The sequence below is a fragment of the Canis aureus genome, chromosome 23 (assembly GCF_053574225.1).
Source record: "Canis aureus isolate CA01 chromosome 23, VMU_Caureus_v.1.0, whole genome shotgun sequence".
Classification (NCBI taxonomy): Eukaryota; Metazoa; Chordata; class Mammalia; order Carnivora; family Canidae; genus Canis; species Canis aureus.
This window is the reverse complement of record NC_135633.1, coordinates 45,386,287-45,401,589: the sequence shown is the minus strand read 5'-3', so window position 1 is coordinate 45,401,589 and position 15,303 is coordinate 45,386,287. Positions and strand designations below refer to the sequence as shown.

Here is a 15,303-nt window from a genome sequence, read left to right as displayed (position 1 = left end):
TTGTAATAAAACATTGAAATGTGGAGGTGCCTGGGTGACTCAGTCGATGAAGCATCTGACTCTTGATTTCATCTCAGGTCATGATCCTGAGGTCCTGGGATCAAGCCCTGCATCAGGCTCTGCACTCAACGGGAAGTCTGCTGGAGATTCTCTCTCTCCTTCTCCTTCTGCCCCTCCCCTGCTTGTTCTCTTTCTCTGTCTAAAAAAAACCAAAAAGCAAAAAACACAACATTGACATGTGCCTCCAATTGAATTTTCTAAAAAGTTGCCTGTAACCCCACAGAGTGGGTGGTCAGTAGGCATGTGAACCTTCCTCATTCTCTGTGGGTCAGTCCACAGCTCCCTTGTCCCCGACTTCTGTTTGTGCACTTGTTGTCTGCAGAGCCACATGGCCCTAGCTATAGGAAATCTGCCAAAATCCAGTCCAGACAGCCCTTGCTACTTGGTGAGGAGTGAGAGGAAGACTGCATGGATTGATGTGTACTTCCGTCCACCAAAAGCTATGCTGAAGTCCAAGCGCCTACTATCTCATGCTGTGATATCATTTGGAGATAGGTTCTTTACAGAGGTAATATGTTAAAATGAGATCAGTAGAGTGGGCCCTAGTCTAGCATGACTAGTGTCCTTATAAAAAGGGGAAATTCGGAGGCAAACCTATACCCAGGGAGGATGCCACATGGAGATGAAGGCAGAGTTGGGAGTGATGCTTCTAGAAGCCAAGGAATGCCAAAGATTCCTGGCAAATCCGCAGAAGCTGGAGGAGAAACACAGAACAGTCTTCCCCACAATCCTCAGAAGGAATCAACCCCACCAACACCTTGGTCTGGGACTTCTAGCCTCCAGAACAGAGATAGGACACATTTCCGTTATTAAAGCCACCCAGCTGGTGTTCCTTTGCTCTGGCAGCCCTAGCACACAAATACAAGGGTTTTAAAGGGAACATTACCAAGCCTCCTTCAGCATCCTCAGCATGGAGCAGCCCAGAATCTTCCACCTGCCTGGTCCCAGCCTCCCTCCACATTGCTAGCTCTTCCCCCTCTGCCTCACCCATCCCACTTCCCTGTCTCCCTCCTTCTTCCCCGACTTCCCTCAGAGCAAAGCAAATTTATCTCCTTGTAGGACACGTATGGGTCTCACTTCCACCTGAAACAGCTTATCAGATTTTTAAAAGTACGTTTTTACAGAATTATAACAGAGGTCCACGAATCTTCGGGGAAAAAACTCGAGGAAGTCCAGGCTTCCAGCTGAGGCTCCCTACCTTTCTCTCTGTCTCACAGTGGGGCCCCAGATGCTCAGCATGTCGCCCACGCTCTGCTCTTCGTGCTGCCACTTCCAACCTTGAAGTTCTCCTCTTGTCTGGAGAGGGCCTTTTAATTGTAATCACACAAAGAAAACAGGCTGAAGGTATTTAAAAAAGAGAGAGAGAAATGTGGGGAATTAACAAAGATTAAGGGCATCTTTCAGTGGCTTTTTTCCAGCTCCTGACTCCATGTTGACATGAGAACAGAAAGTGCCTCTGGATTTTTGTCTTTTCCTCTTATTCCTGGGGGTGGCTCACACCTCACAGACTTCTAAAAAGGCACTTGACCCTCCTCCCATAATGATTCTTTTCCCCAGCACAGGGCCCGTGAAGCAATTAGAGCAGAAAAATGGGTGCCCCATGGGTTGAGTTAAATTCGACACAGAGCTAGACCTTGAGAGTTAGCATGCAATGTGAAAATTGCACAGAATTCAAAGTAGCGTAGCAAAACCTCTTACAGAGATATCATTTTGGAGACTGAGATACTATTTTTCGATAAGCCAAACCTGACAGTTGCCATCTGTATCACCATTTCTTCAGCTAAAACAGCTGGCTTTAGGGCTGTTAAAACAGAGCGGTGTCTGTTGTTATTCTAGAATCCCATTCAGTGGAAAATAGCTCTCACTGATGCTGACCAAAGGGAACATGAGGTTCATATCCCCCCATCTCACATTCCTTCCAGAGCACAGCTTTATTAAGCAGAATGTATTCAAATGGGTGTTTTCTTTCTTTAGCCTGAAGTGATTATGGTTGAATTTGCTTCAGAATGAAACTTTACTACATAGCAATTCAGGTACATTTCTATCATCTTGAAACCTATCAAGAATTTCTCTGTAAGTGAAAACCACCTTTAAGTGGAATTAAAACACACACACACACACACACACACACACACACACACACACACACAGAATAGTTTTCAGCAGGCCAAAGCTCCCAGTGACAGACAAACAAACAAATAACAGAAAAGCTGGACTTTAAAACTGGTAGAAGGCATTGGGATGTTATCTGAGGAGCTGGACTTGAGGCGCCAAGGTCTCTGTGGGAAGAGAAAACTCCTTGAAGGGAGCCTGACCCTCTGGGATGCCTTTCTCCTCAAGGAATCTGCTGGCTTATAACCATTTCAGTCAGTCCAATCCCTGACAAGCAAGACTGCTCTGGAGAAGCTAAGTGGGCTGTAAACTCACAGTAGGTCACCGTTGCCCACTGATCTCTGGTTCCAAAAATAAGCAGAGGCTCTAAGGCACTTCAAGAAGGCAGCCCTTGGCCAGAAATCTAAAAGAACAGAACTGTTGTGCTCTTCCCCAAGCTCAGTGGTCTCACGAGACATGGTAGCAGCACCTATGGCTGCATCAGGCACCACTCTGGGTACGGGATGCAAAAAGATGTTAACAAGATATATCCCTGTCCTCAAGACACTCACCATCTACAGCGGGAGGCCAATAGGCAAATAGTTAATGGCTGCCCAGTGTGACAAGTGCTATGAATGATTTAAAAGGATGTCCTGGTAGCTGAGGAGAGGGCACCTATCTACCCTTTAAGTGGGGATGGAGGCTAGGTGAACCCAGAGGGGGCTTCCCAGAGGAAGCAACACCTTGGCTGAGTCCAAAGGACTCAGTAGGATTTTCCCAGGTGAAGAAGGTGAAAGGTAGTAAAAGCCGAGGGAGCAACAGATATAAAGAGGGAGAGAGAGAGAGAGAGAGAGAAAGAGAAAGAGAGAATGGCTTGTCCAGCAGAGAGAATATCATTCAGTTTGATGACTGTGTATCAGTTGGGGAGAATCAAGAGGGAAAGCTGGAGAGACAGGCAGGAACCAGACCATAACCAGACCTCTTAACCAAGAAGTGAAGGAGACCCTCAAGCCATGCTCAGTGATTTTAACAAGTCTACTTGAGGTGATACACTTAACCTAGGTCTATGCTGCCCAGGACCACATCATTTTTTTCCCTCTGGGAACTCTGCTTATCTCATGCCTTGAGCTCTCATTGTCAAAGGTACATGCTTTTGATGAAGAAACTAATCAACAAAGAAGCTAATCTTGCAATATAGATGGCACAGTCATGGCTTGAATTGGCTTGAGGTCTTGGAAAGGGAACAGATAGGAAAGATATTTGGGAGCTAGACCCAACTGAGTGACCTTGGTGGATGAGGAAGAGGGGAAGGAGTCAAGGATGGCATCTAGGATTCTAGCTTGGGCAATGGGACAGATTTTCTTATGAGAAAAAATTATAGTCTTGTGCCTGATTTAATCTTTGTTCTAGAGTGAAAACATCAAAGAATTCAGCACCACAAGAATTTGTTGAATACCAGCTACTTATCAGGTGCCTCTAGCATCTCATTTATTCTTTACAACAGCCCAAAGAAGTTAGTGTTATTATGTTGACCATTTGGCAGATAGGAAAATGGCTCTTGATCGCCCAGGTTGTGAGTAGATGACTTAGAATTTGAGTCCAAGTGTATGTTATCCTAGAACCTAAACTCTTAATACTAAGCTTTTCTGGGGGATCATACTTGTTTTTTTTTTTTTTTTAATTTTATTTATTTATGATAGTCACAGAGAGAGAGAGAGAGAGGCAGAGACACAGGCAGAGGGAGAAGCAGGCTCCATGCACCGGGAGCCCGACGTGGGATTCGATCCCGGGTCTCCAGGATCGCGCCCTGGGCCAAAGGCAGGCGCCAAACCGCTGCGCCACCCAGGGATCCCTGGGGGATCATACTTGTATTTAAACATGAGGCTGCTTTGAGTTGGTTCCAGTTTGGTGGGACTCACAAAGCTGGCCCCACCACCTATGGAATTAGTTGGTATTTCTAGGTCCTCTTACACTGGGAGCTTTAGATGCTGTATAGATGGAACTGGTACCAGAGGTTAAGGTGGGCCCAGCCCTGGAAATGGAAATCCAGGGGCATGTGATGGTTCTTAGCCTCCTCCCCTTTGTGGGTCCCATTCTGGGAGGGTCAGAAACATGAGCTCTTCCCAGCCATTTAGTGCTTCTGCTGAGCTGCCAAACTTGTGCTGAGAACCAATTAGTGTCAGCTGGGAGTGCAGGTGCTGTTCCTGGGAACGTGGACTGCGCTCAGCAGCATGGGGATGGGCAGGGAACTCATTACTGCAGAGCTTCTATTACGTCTCTCTCCGACCAGAAAGAGCAGATGGAAATGCTCTATGGCATACCTTTCTGAGAATACAGCAGTCTCCTTCTCTCTCTCTCTAAAATGATACCCAGGGACATTTAATCAGGGCATCCCGATGACCCTATGGCTTATTTCCTGCAAACTGTCTCCAGACTCTACCTGGATTTATTCCCTGAGTCTCCTGGCCCAAACCAGGGAGTGACCATAATACTAACTAATAATGATCACCAGTATAATCACAGTTCAGAATGTGCAAAATACTTTCACTTGGGGGATCTCATTTCATCGTTGCCACAGGCTTGAGAGACAGGCAGGGTAAGGTGTACCCTTCCCATTAGTTTACAGCTGGGGAAACTGAGGCCAGAGCAGTGCAGTGAAGTTGGTGCAGGGCTAGTGCAGGACTAGTGCTGTTCTCCCTGGGTCTTTTTAGAACCAAATATAAACAGAAGCGGGGCACACTGGCTCACACAGGGTAAGGGCTCCCAGCCAGCCAGCTAAGTGTGGGGTCTCTCAAGGGCTGTAGGGAGGTGGGCGTGTGGGAGGGGCTGGGGCTGAGGTGGTGCTGGGGCTGGGGTGATTCCTTGGAAAAGAAATCTTCTAGGCTGTTCCTTCCCTTCAGTACCTGGAGGACTCATTTTAGGAGCTGCCTGGAGCCGGCCTGAATGTGTCTGTACGAGCCTACCCCAGGCTCTGCTGCAGGTAAGAGGGCCAAGAGTCTTCATCCACAGCTATTGGGACAGGTCTAGACTCCCCTCCTACCTCCCCTCAACCTCAAAGAGGGGTGTCAGTCATCCTCCAATGCTGTGCTGACTGGCCTGAAGAGAAAGGACTGGAAGGGGCGCCTGCTGTCTTTCTCGCCCCAGGAGCTTTTCACATTGAGTTTGAATGGCATCTAATGCAAGACGGGCAAATTGAAGCAGGTTCTCCTTTAGAGGTGATGATTGCTCCCATCCCCACGCACGCTTATTGTTTATGTGGATAAAACTTATGTGTCCATTTGAAAGATGCACGTTTCTGTCTTCAGACACGGTCAAATGCCAGCTCCTGGCCCTGGGCCCCTGAAAGCTCTTTGTGGGGTCTGCGTCTCCATCAATGACAGCTGTCCTCACCTTGGATTCAGGTCCCACAGCTCGCCTCCAAGCCTGTCTCCCTGTTCTCCTGGCAATCCAATAGACTGAAGGTGGGAAGCGAAGGGGTGAAGGGCCGAGGGCCCCTGGTCAGTTATATCACCTTCTACTACAAGGGCCAGCGATGGGTTTTAGTCCCAAGAAATCAGGCATCCATTGGATCCTGATTGTGCCACTCAGTTCCGTGATCATGAACAAGTATTTCCACATTCTTTTTTAAAGTTTTTTTTTTATTTTTTATTTATTTATGATAGTCACAGAGAGAGAGAGAGAGAGAGAGGCAGAGACACAGGCAGAGGGAGAAGCAGGCTCCATGCACCGGGAGCCGGACGTGGGATTCGACGCTAAACCGCTGCGCCACCCAGGGATCCCTCCACATTCTGAGCTGGCTTCCCTTAGCCAGAGAATGGGAATATTAACACTTGCTCTGCCTGACTCAGAAAAATGTTTCGAGGATCACGTAAGATAAATCAAAGCAAAGTCCTCAGGGTAAGCCTAGGATGGCCTTGCTGCCACCACCTGCTCTATCAGCAGTTCTGATGGGGAAGGCTACATTATAAATCCCAGTTTGAGTATGGGGATTGAGAAAAGCTGAAAAGAAGCAGTGGGTCAGTGGTCTTCAATTCAGGAAGGCAGGCAGGCCTGGGGCATTGGGAGAGAGGAAAGCCTTGCTCAGAAATGCCATCTCCCTCAATTTCAGCTTTCCTCTGGGCCTCCAGCTTTTACACAAGGGCTGTTAAATTTATGATCTCACCGAGCCTCACACAGCCCTGGAAGGGAGAAACCGTGAACTGGCAAGCTGCGAGGAGTTGAGAGGTGGGGTTAAGAGATGACCAAAAAAAAAAAAAAAGAGATGACCAAACTCCGTGCCTCTTGAGGCTCAAGCATGAACCCTTTCTCCATGTCGGCCACCCTGATGGAAATGAGGGAAATTTTGACTTGGAGATAGAGAAAGGAAGGCTGAGATTATTATGGAGAATGGGCCACTTCAGGGAGACAAGGCCTCGGGCAAAGGAGACAAGTCTAAGAACCACACAGCATAGAGTAAGGGTCCTTGGTGTCTGAGCGGAAAGTAGAAGTTCATTCATTCATTCATTCATTCATTCTGATAGTCCTTCCAGACAACTGAGTGGCAGCAGAAATGATTAGACCCAGACTGGCACCTCGAGCCAGAGTAGCTCACAGAGTGGGGTGGGGTGAAGGTGGGGATGGAAATGCTGTTGCACCACCCACAGGGGTGGTCAGAGGCATCGGGGCGAGTCTGAAATAACAACCAGAGCCAGGTGTGCAGCCAGTTCATCAACCAGAAGGGACTAGTCAGAGAAAGCTCTAGTTCCAAGGCCACAGGACTGAAACTGGGGACTCCAGGGCGGAGTGAGAGAGTTTTCAAGGCTGCAGTTGAGTGCAAAGGTAGCTGGGGAGCTCCCTGAGAGCAGGAGTGAGTGGTGGGAGGGGGCTGGAGAGGTGAGGAGTCAGATGAGAAAGGCACAAATTTATTCCTGGGACACCCGAACAATGGGAAGGTTTCAGTAAAGGAAGGAGCCTGACCCAATATTCAGTCTAGAAAGAGCAGTCTGGCTGCAGTATGGGGGGATAAATGGCAGGGGTCATTAGTGGGGAGGATGAGTAGTTTGAAGGCTGCTGAGGGCCTGAACTCATTCAGTAACAATGACAATCGGGAGAAATGCAGGTATTAAGGAGCCAGTATCCATTGGATTTATTAATAATCCGCCTATGGGATGACTCGTGGAGGAGGAGGAGATGTCAAGAGTGCCTTCAGTTCTGCTGCCCTGGAGGCTAGAAAACTCAATTCAGCCCACGCTTTGACATTACTTAAAAACTTTCAGAGCACAGGGTCATTGTCCCCTGTAGCTCTCTGCTTCTACTTCTCGGGACAGGAAAGTTGATCTAGAGTACTGGTTTTCTAATTATAGTTCCCAGGGCTATCCTCTGGGTGTGGCTGGGCCTCAGGGACAGAGAGCCCTGGGCTGGAGTCAGAAGGTCTGGCTGTGTCCTGGCCCTGCCTGTGACAGTAGGCAGGACACAGTTATTTCTGAACCTGGGTCTTCATTTGTATATATGGAGATAAATTACTCATCTACTTAAGAAAGAAGATTCTAGGCAAAAGATGAAAAGAGGGAGACTTGCTTGCAGCCTAGGGGGAGAAGCAGATATCTAAATAAACCATTACAAAGGACCTTGCTAAGTGCCACAGTCATGTAAACTGTGTGCAGAGGAAGGTGCCCCACAGGAGGGAGGGACCAAGAGACAGAACAAGGGATACCCAGTAGATCAAGGGAAAGTATGACCTGGATTGAGAAAGCTAGGCTGCTCCTGTTCCCCTTCTTCCTGTTTTGGCCCTTCTTTGATCCTTACCTTTCCTTCCTTCCCTTCTACATCACAATCCTCTTTCTTAACCTGCAGGGGAGCGATTCTTCAGAGATTCTTCAGAAAGCAAGACTTTGGTCAACACCATATGATTAACACTCAGCCTGTAGAAAGGTGGGCTAAGCCCAATATCCAGGGTAGAGGCACTAATGATGGAGTTCCAGGCATCAAAGACAGGCCTGACTCTGACTTTGACTCTACAAGCTCATACCCATACACATAGAGCATGTACTGCAGGTTCTAGAGAGCAGATACTGCACTTAGTTCATAGATGTATCCCCAGTGTCTTATGCCGTGCCTGGCACATGGTTGGTGACTAATAGTTGTATATGGAGTGAATCAAGTTTCACAGAATCTTCCCATTTCAAAGGTCATTGCCTCACGCATTTCTCAGCCTCCAGGCAAGACTGCATCTTAACCACCACATCTGGAGCCTGTTGAGACTCTTGAACAGATGAGATAAAGAACTCTCCCAGCCACTGCCTCCTTCAGAGAGGAAGTCTTTCTATAAACAAATTGTCCTCTGACCTAAACCATGTGTTTAGTGACCATTGATTTACATTCTGGCACAAGCTCCTCCATAGAATCGGTAACAAATTGTTTGTAGACAGGTGGCTGGTCTACCAATCACACCACTGCTTTGCAGTTTACCAAGTGCCTTCACACAAACTCAAGGTTTTTTTGGCCCTCAGAAAAATCCTATGAAGTCAGCAGGGCAAGTATCTTAATATTCATTTTACTAGATGGAAATGGTAACTCAGAGAGGTTAGGATTCATGCCACACAGCAGGTAAGCAGTGAGGCCAGGATTCAAAGCCTGGAGTCCTCTCTCAGCCCTCTGGGTTATGTGGAAGAGCACCACTGACTAGTGAGACAGCTCGTGGCCAACAATTCCTAGGAACAGATGCCAGAGACTGGTATAGGTGGGTCATGTGAGTGACCTCACATGGCACTTCTTCTGTTCCTCTGTCTAATATTACTGTCATATCATAAATAGAGGCGACATGACTCTTCCTTTCCATCCACCCACCCTCAAGCCATCCCCATCTGCCAGCCCAGGAGAGCTTCCTCCAGCTCAGCCCTCTGGTTGACATTCCACTACCTGAAAGGGCTTGGCAGTGGCCCCATGGGGGAAGATTATCTCATAGATACAGCAGGCATCTACTCAAAATAGGCTCCCCTTTCCACAAATGCCACTCGAGGCTTGTTGTTCTTACCCTGGCCAGGTGAGCCGTGGTGCCAATGGTAAGCTCTCCTGTCCTCCTTTGGAACACATTTCCCTGGGCATAGCCTTTCTTTTCTCTTTTTTTTTTTTCCAGGTAAAGAAGCCAAGGGCAAGTGGAGACAGATATGAGAAAAGTCACATGGCCAGGAAGAAGATAGCCTCCAGGCCTCAGGAATCATAAATTGGCAGCTACCGTCTGGCCATTCCTCCAAGCAGCAAGCCAGTGGGGAAAAATCCAGGGGCCCAGGTCTGTATTCCAATAGCCATCCAACTGTGGGAACATTCTGTGAAACTGGAGCAAGCCACAGAGGGTCAATGGCTCTAACACCTGGCCTTCTGGAACACAGCCATGTGTCCTGTCTGAGAGAGGTTCCTGCTTGGAAGGGGGCTCAGGCAGGGCTCCTCACATCTGAAGCCCCTCAGCTGGGAATCAGTCTGGGTCTCTAGCCTTTTAGGAGCGCCACCCGGGATGCCTGGGGCCTTGGGGCAGGGGGTGGATAAAGGAGGAAACAATTGGAGAGATTCTTGCTATATTGTCTTTCCTTCACTTTGGCCTGAGTCTCATATCTGCAATAGTACGGTAAATGGAGAAGGGAACAGAGCACTGCGTGGCACTCAGGGGACTATCCTTTTTTTCCCCCCCAATTTTAATTTAATTTAAATTCTAGTTATTTAACATACAGTGCAATATTGGTTTCAGGAGCAGAGTTCAGTGATTCATCACTTATATACAACACAGAGTGCTCATCATAACAAGCGCCCTCCTCAATGCCTCTCACCCATCTAGCCCATCCCCCCACCTACCTCCCTCTAACAACCCTCAGTTTTTTCTCTATCATTAAATCTCTTATGGCTTATCAGGGAAATACAAATCAAAACCACAATGAGATACCACCTCACACCAGTGAGAATGGGGAGAATTAACAAGGCAGGAAACCACAAATGTTGGAGAGGATGTGGCGAGAGGGGAACCCTCCTGCACTGTTGGTGGGAATGTGAACTGGTGCAGCCACTCTGGAAAACTGTGTGGAGGTTCCTCAAAGAGTTAAAAATAGACCTGCCCTACGACCCAGCAATTGCACTGTTGGGGATTTACCCCAAAGATACAGATGCAATGAAACGCCGGGACACCTGTACCCCGATGTTTCTAGCAGCAATGTCCACAATAGCCAAACTGTGGAAGGAGCCTCGGTGTCCATCGAAAGATGAATGGGTAAAGAAGATGTGGTCTATGTATACAATGGAATATTCCTCAGCTATTAGAAATGACAAATACCCACCATTTGCTTCGACGTGGATGGAACTGGAGGGTATTATGCTGAGTGAAGTAAGTAAATCGGAAAAGGACAAACAGTGTATGTTCTCATTCATTTGGGGAATATAAATAATAGTAAAAGGGAATATAAGGGAAGGGAGAAGAAATGTGTGGGAAATATCAGAAAGGGAGACAGAACATGAAGACTCCTAACTCTGGGAAACGAACTAGGGGTGGTGGAAGGGGAGGAGGGCGGGGGTGGGGGTGAATGGGTGACGGGCACTGAGGGGGACACTTGACGGGATGAGCACTGGGTGTTATTCTGTATGTTGGTAAATTGAACACTAATAAAAAATAAATTTATTATTAAAAAAATCTCTTATGGCTTCTCTCACTCTCTCTTTTTGCCTCCCATATGTTTATCTGTTTCATTTCCTAAATTCCACGTGTGGGTGAAATCATATGGTATTTGTCTTTCTCTGACTTACTTCACTTAGCATAATATACTCTATAGAATTCCATCCATGTTGTTGCAAATAACAAAATTTCATTCTTTTGATGGCTGAGTAATATTCTGTGTGCGTGTGTGTATGTGTGTGTGTGTGTACCACTTCTTTATCCATTCATCAGTCAGTGGACATTTGGGCTCTTTCCATAGTCTACAGTTTGGCTCTTGTTGATAATGCTGCTATAAACATTGTGGTGCACATGCCCCTTCAAATCACTGTATCCTTTGGGTAAATATCTAGTAGTGCAATTTCTTGGTCATAGGATAGCTCTATTTTTTTTTTTTTTTTTTGGATAGCTCTATTTTTAAGTTTTGAGGAACCTCCATACTGTTCTCCAGAGTGGCTGCACCATTTTGCCTTCCCACCAACAGTGTAAGAGGGTTCCCCTTTCTCCTCATTCTTGCCAACACTTTTTGCTTCCTGTGTTGTTAATTTTAGCCATTCTGACAGGGGTGAGGTGGTATCTCATCATGCTTTTGCTTTGTATTTCCCTGATGATGAGTGATGCTGAGCATTTTTTCATGTGTCTGTTAGCCATCTGGATGTCTTTGGAAAAGTGTCTATTCATGCCTTCTTCCCATTTCTTAACTGGATTATTTGGTTTTTGGTGGTTGAGTTTGACAAGTTCTTTATAAACTTTGGATACTACCCTTTAGGCTGCCTCTTAGTTGTGTTGTTTCCTTCACTGTGGAGAAGATTTTGATGTTGATGAAGTCCCAATAATTCATTTTTGCTTTTGTTTCCCTTGCCTTGGGAGACATATTTAGTATGAAGTTGCTGTGGCTGAGATCTGAGAGGTTGCTGCCTGTCTTCTTCCCTAGGATTTTGGTGGTTTCCTGTCTCAAAAGGCAATCCTTATCCCAATACCAGCTCTTTCTCTAACCCAGGACGAATTCCTTAACCTCTCTGGGCCTCTGTTTTCTACTATATAAAATGGGGATGCTGTTTACCATCATAGCTGCCTCAAGAATGGGAGATGATGCCCAAAGTCTTTGGGGGAGGCATCACACTGCAGCTGGCCAATTCACTGGCCACAGTGCCTGCCATATTATTTATTTTTCTATTCTGTTTACTTAGATCCACTAGTCCCATGATTTTTCTTTTCCCTTTTTTCATTAGAACAACCTTATAAGAGCCTTCACTACTGAGAAATTTCTATCTTCACCTAACTGTGGGCATTTTGAGGTCAGAATCTGTATTCACAGGACCTAGCACAATGCTTACCTGACCTAATAAGTGTCTAATAAATGAATGACTGATATTTCCCCCCAACAGAACCCTCATAATTCCAAAACATTTCTTATATTTTTAACAAGTATGTATATTAAACTTACTATGCACCAGATATTATTCTGAACATTAAATATGTACAAACTCATAACTGCAATAGCTGGGCTTCCTATTGGTTTCTTTCTCTGGTCAATTTTTCTCTTGGTTTTGACCTTTATGTTATTTTTTCTTGGTCTGTCTGATGACTTCAGAATGAATGCTAGTAATTGTGTGTGGACCAAGAATGGTAGAGATATTTCAAGGTTCTAGATGATATTCTTTTTCTCCGGAGAGGACTTGCTTCTGAAGGCAATTGGGCAATACAAGAAACAGCAGATGTTGGTAGGATGTGGATAAAAGTGAGAACTTCTTGCACTGGTGGGGACACTATGGAAAACCTTTTTCAGAGGTTTTCAAAAAGTTGAAAATAGAACTACCCTAGGATCCATTAATCACACTATTGGGTATTTAGGGGAGAAGCAGATCAGGTTAATCAATTTGAGATCAAGCTGATTTGAAATGTGCCTCAGTGTATGATGACTGGCATTTCAGGTTCATCTTCACTCCTCGTGTGTTGCTTTTCAGTGTGTTTTTCAGGGTCCTTCCACCCTGATGGGCTCATAATTCCAACCTTTAAATTTCCAAATCAAAGTGATTACTGCAGCTCTGCTCAGTTGCTCAGCTCCCATGCACCATTTCCTGTTCAGATTCTCGGCCTCTTAACTGCTACTCAGAAACCGGCAAATATCTGGAGGGAAAAATTCACTTCCAATGTCAGACCAACTTCTCTTTTTCCTTCTTTTTGGGACTTTGATCATTAAAGTCCTCACTTCTTTGTTCCTATCAAAGTGTATATATACACACACATTATAAGTAATTATAAATACTTTGAAAGTATATAATATATTGTAATACATAATTATATATAATTTTATGTTTATAAAATATGTTAGATATATCATATATAATTCTAAAGTATATATTTACATATTTATGTATCTATACACATATGTACTCTTAAATAGACATACGTATTACACCTTCAATATATGTATGTCTGGTTTTATAGTTCTGCTTTTGTGGTTGTTCTTAACAAAAAGGTTATTCCAATATAGTAGTCAGTCCCTTCCTATCTACAGGGGATGTGTCCTAAGACCCTAGAGGATGGCTAAAACCACAGATAGGGATGCATCCTATATATACTATGTTTTTTCCTATACATACATAACTATGATAAAATTTAATCTATAAATTAGGCGCAAGAGATTGACAACTGATAATAAAATAGAATAATTATAACAATATACTGTAGTAACAGTTATGTGAATGTGGTCCTTCTCAACATATCTTATTTTACTATACTCACCTTTCTTCTGTGATGATGTGAAATGAGAACATGCCTACATGAGGAGATGAAGTGAGATGAATGACATATGCAACTGTGACCTACTGTTAGGCTACTATTGACCTGACAATAGTCAGAGGAGGATTATCTGCTTCTGGACCATGGTTGACTAGGGATAACTGATACCATGGAAAGTGAAACAGTGGATAAGGGGGTAAAACTATACAAGCTGTCTGCCAGAGTTGGAAAATAAAGTACTTATCCTTATTTTATACATGACAAAACTGACAAGAATAACTTGTCAGATTAGTATGTTTAAGTGAAACAGTAAATACTCATCTATTTATTTTATTTTATTTTATTTTATTTTATTTTATTTTATTTTATTTTACTTTATTAGAGAGAGAAAGCACAAATGAATGGAGAGGGGAAGAGGGAGAGAGATAGAGAATCTGCCTAGCGCAGAGCCCAATGTGGGGCTCAATCTCGCTATCCTGAGATCATGACCTGAGCTGAAATCAAGAGCCTGATGCCTAACTTACGGAGCCACCTAGGTGCCCCGTATTTACTTATTTAAAAAAACTTAAACTAACTTACTGAGCCACCTAGGTGCCCCATATTTACTTATTTAAAAAAAAAGTATCTACTAAGCAGTCACCATGTATTAGACACTCTCCTGAGCACTGGGGATACAAAATTAGTCAGCTAGTCTTTGTCCTTCAAGACCTCAGTATTGAGTATTAAAACATCACTTATAATTCAATGTAGCCAGTGACACTATTGAGTAAGATATAGGTGCACCTGGAGCTCCGGTAAGGTAATAGGATGCTGATCCCTACCTCCTTCCCTGCAGAAATTTCTCTCTTAGTACACAGTGAACATCATCAGGTGGCTCACTTCACTTCTTTATCTCTGGTGCCCAACGCAGTGCCTGCAACAAGGCAGGTGTTCCGTAAATGCCTGCTGGATTGTGTTGAATTAATTTTCAAACAGAAAAAAAGGAAACTAGGATGGGAGGAAGGCCATAAGCTGATGGAAATTTGTTCAGCCTGGAGGTCAGGAGTCTCTGGTCCATCAGTTCCACCAGTAGCTCTCTGTGTGAACATGGCAGGTCACCTGCCCTGTCTGGGCCTATTTTCTCATCTGCAGATTGGACACGCTGGAGAGATAACACCTAAGGTCCCTTCCAGGCATATGTCCCTGTAGTGGAGTATGATCCCACAGAGGCAGAATGACCACAGCTCAACCCAAAGTTCCCTAGGAACCATTTAAGGGCTGCAGTACAGTCTGTCAGACAAAACCAAGGTGGCTGTTTCTATGCCTGTCTCCCTGTTTTCTCCTGTGGAAAAATGTAGGGGGATAGTTTTCCCGAGCTTACCTGGCCAATGCCAGAAGTCTTCTCATACCACACAGGCCAGCCAGAGACAGGAGGGTGAGGAAACACCTCCTACATCCTCTTCCGCCCAGCGTGCTGCGGCCAGCCTACTCTGTCTCCCACTTTTCCAAGCACAGAATCTGTTTTCCTGTTTGAGAAAATAGTTCTGCCTCTGTGGCAAGCACAATGCTTGTCCCAGCTAGAGCACGGGAAGGAAGCCAGTTCCCTGGCCTTGTTTGGCTGAGTGGGGATTCTCTTTGCAGACACCCATCTCCCCATCTCCCTGGGATCTGGACATTCTCACAAAGGCATCCAGAGAAACAAGTGGACACAGATGCACACTTGGCCCCGCACCCCCTAACAGAGCGCCTGCCTCCAA

General features: G+C 45.4%; 1 long non-coding RNA gene across 1 annotated transcript; it reads right to left on the bottom strand.

Annotated features, from left to right (window-relative positions):
- Nucleotides 1-1,262: 1,262 nt before the first annotated feature.
- LOC144295078 (uncharacterized) lies at nt 1,263-15,303 on the bottom strand. The gene is made up of 3 exons (XR_013362477.1): nt 14,928-15,303; nt 14,389-14,480; nt 1,263-1,367 (listed from the first exon to the last, which is right to left on the bottom strand). It is a non-coding gene; the product is annotated as an uncharacterized LOC144295078 (long non-coding RNA).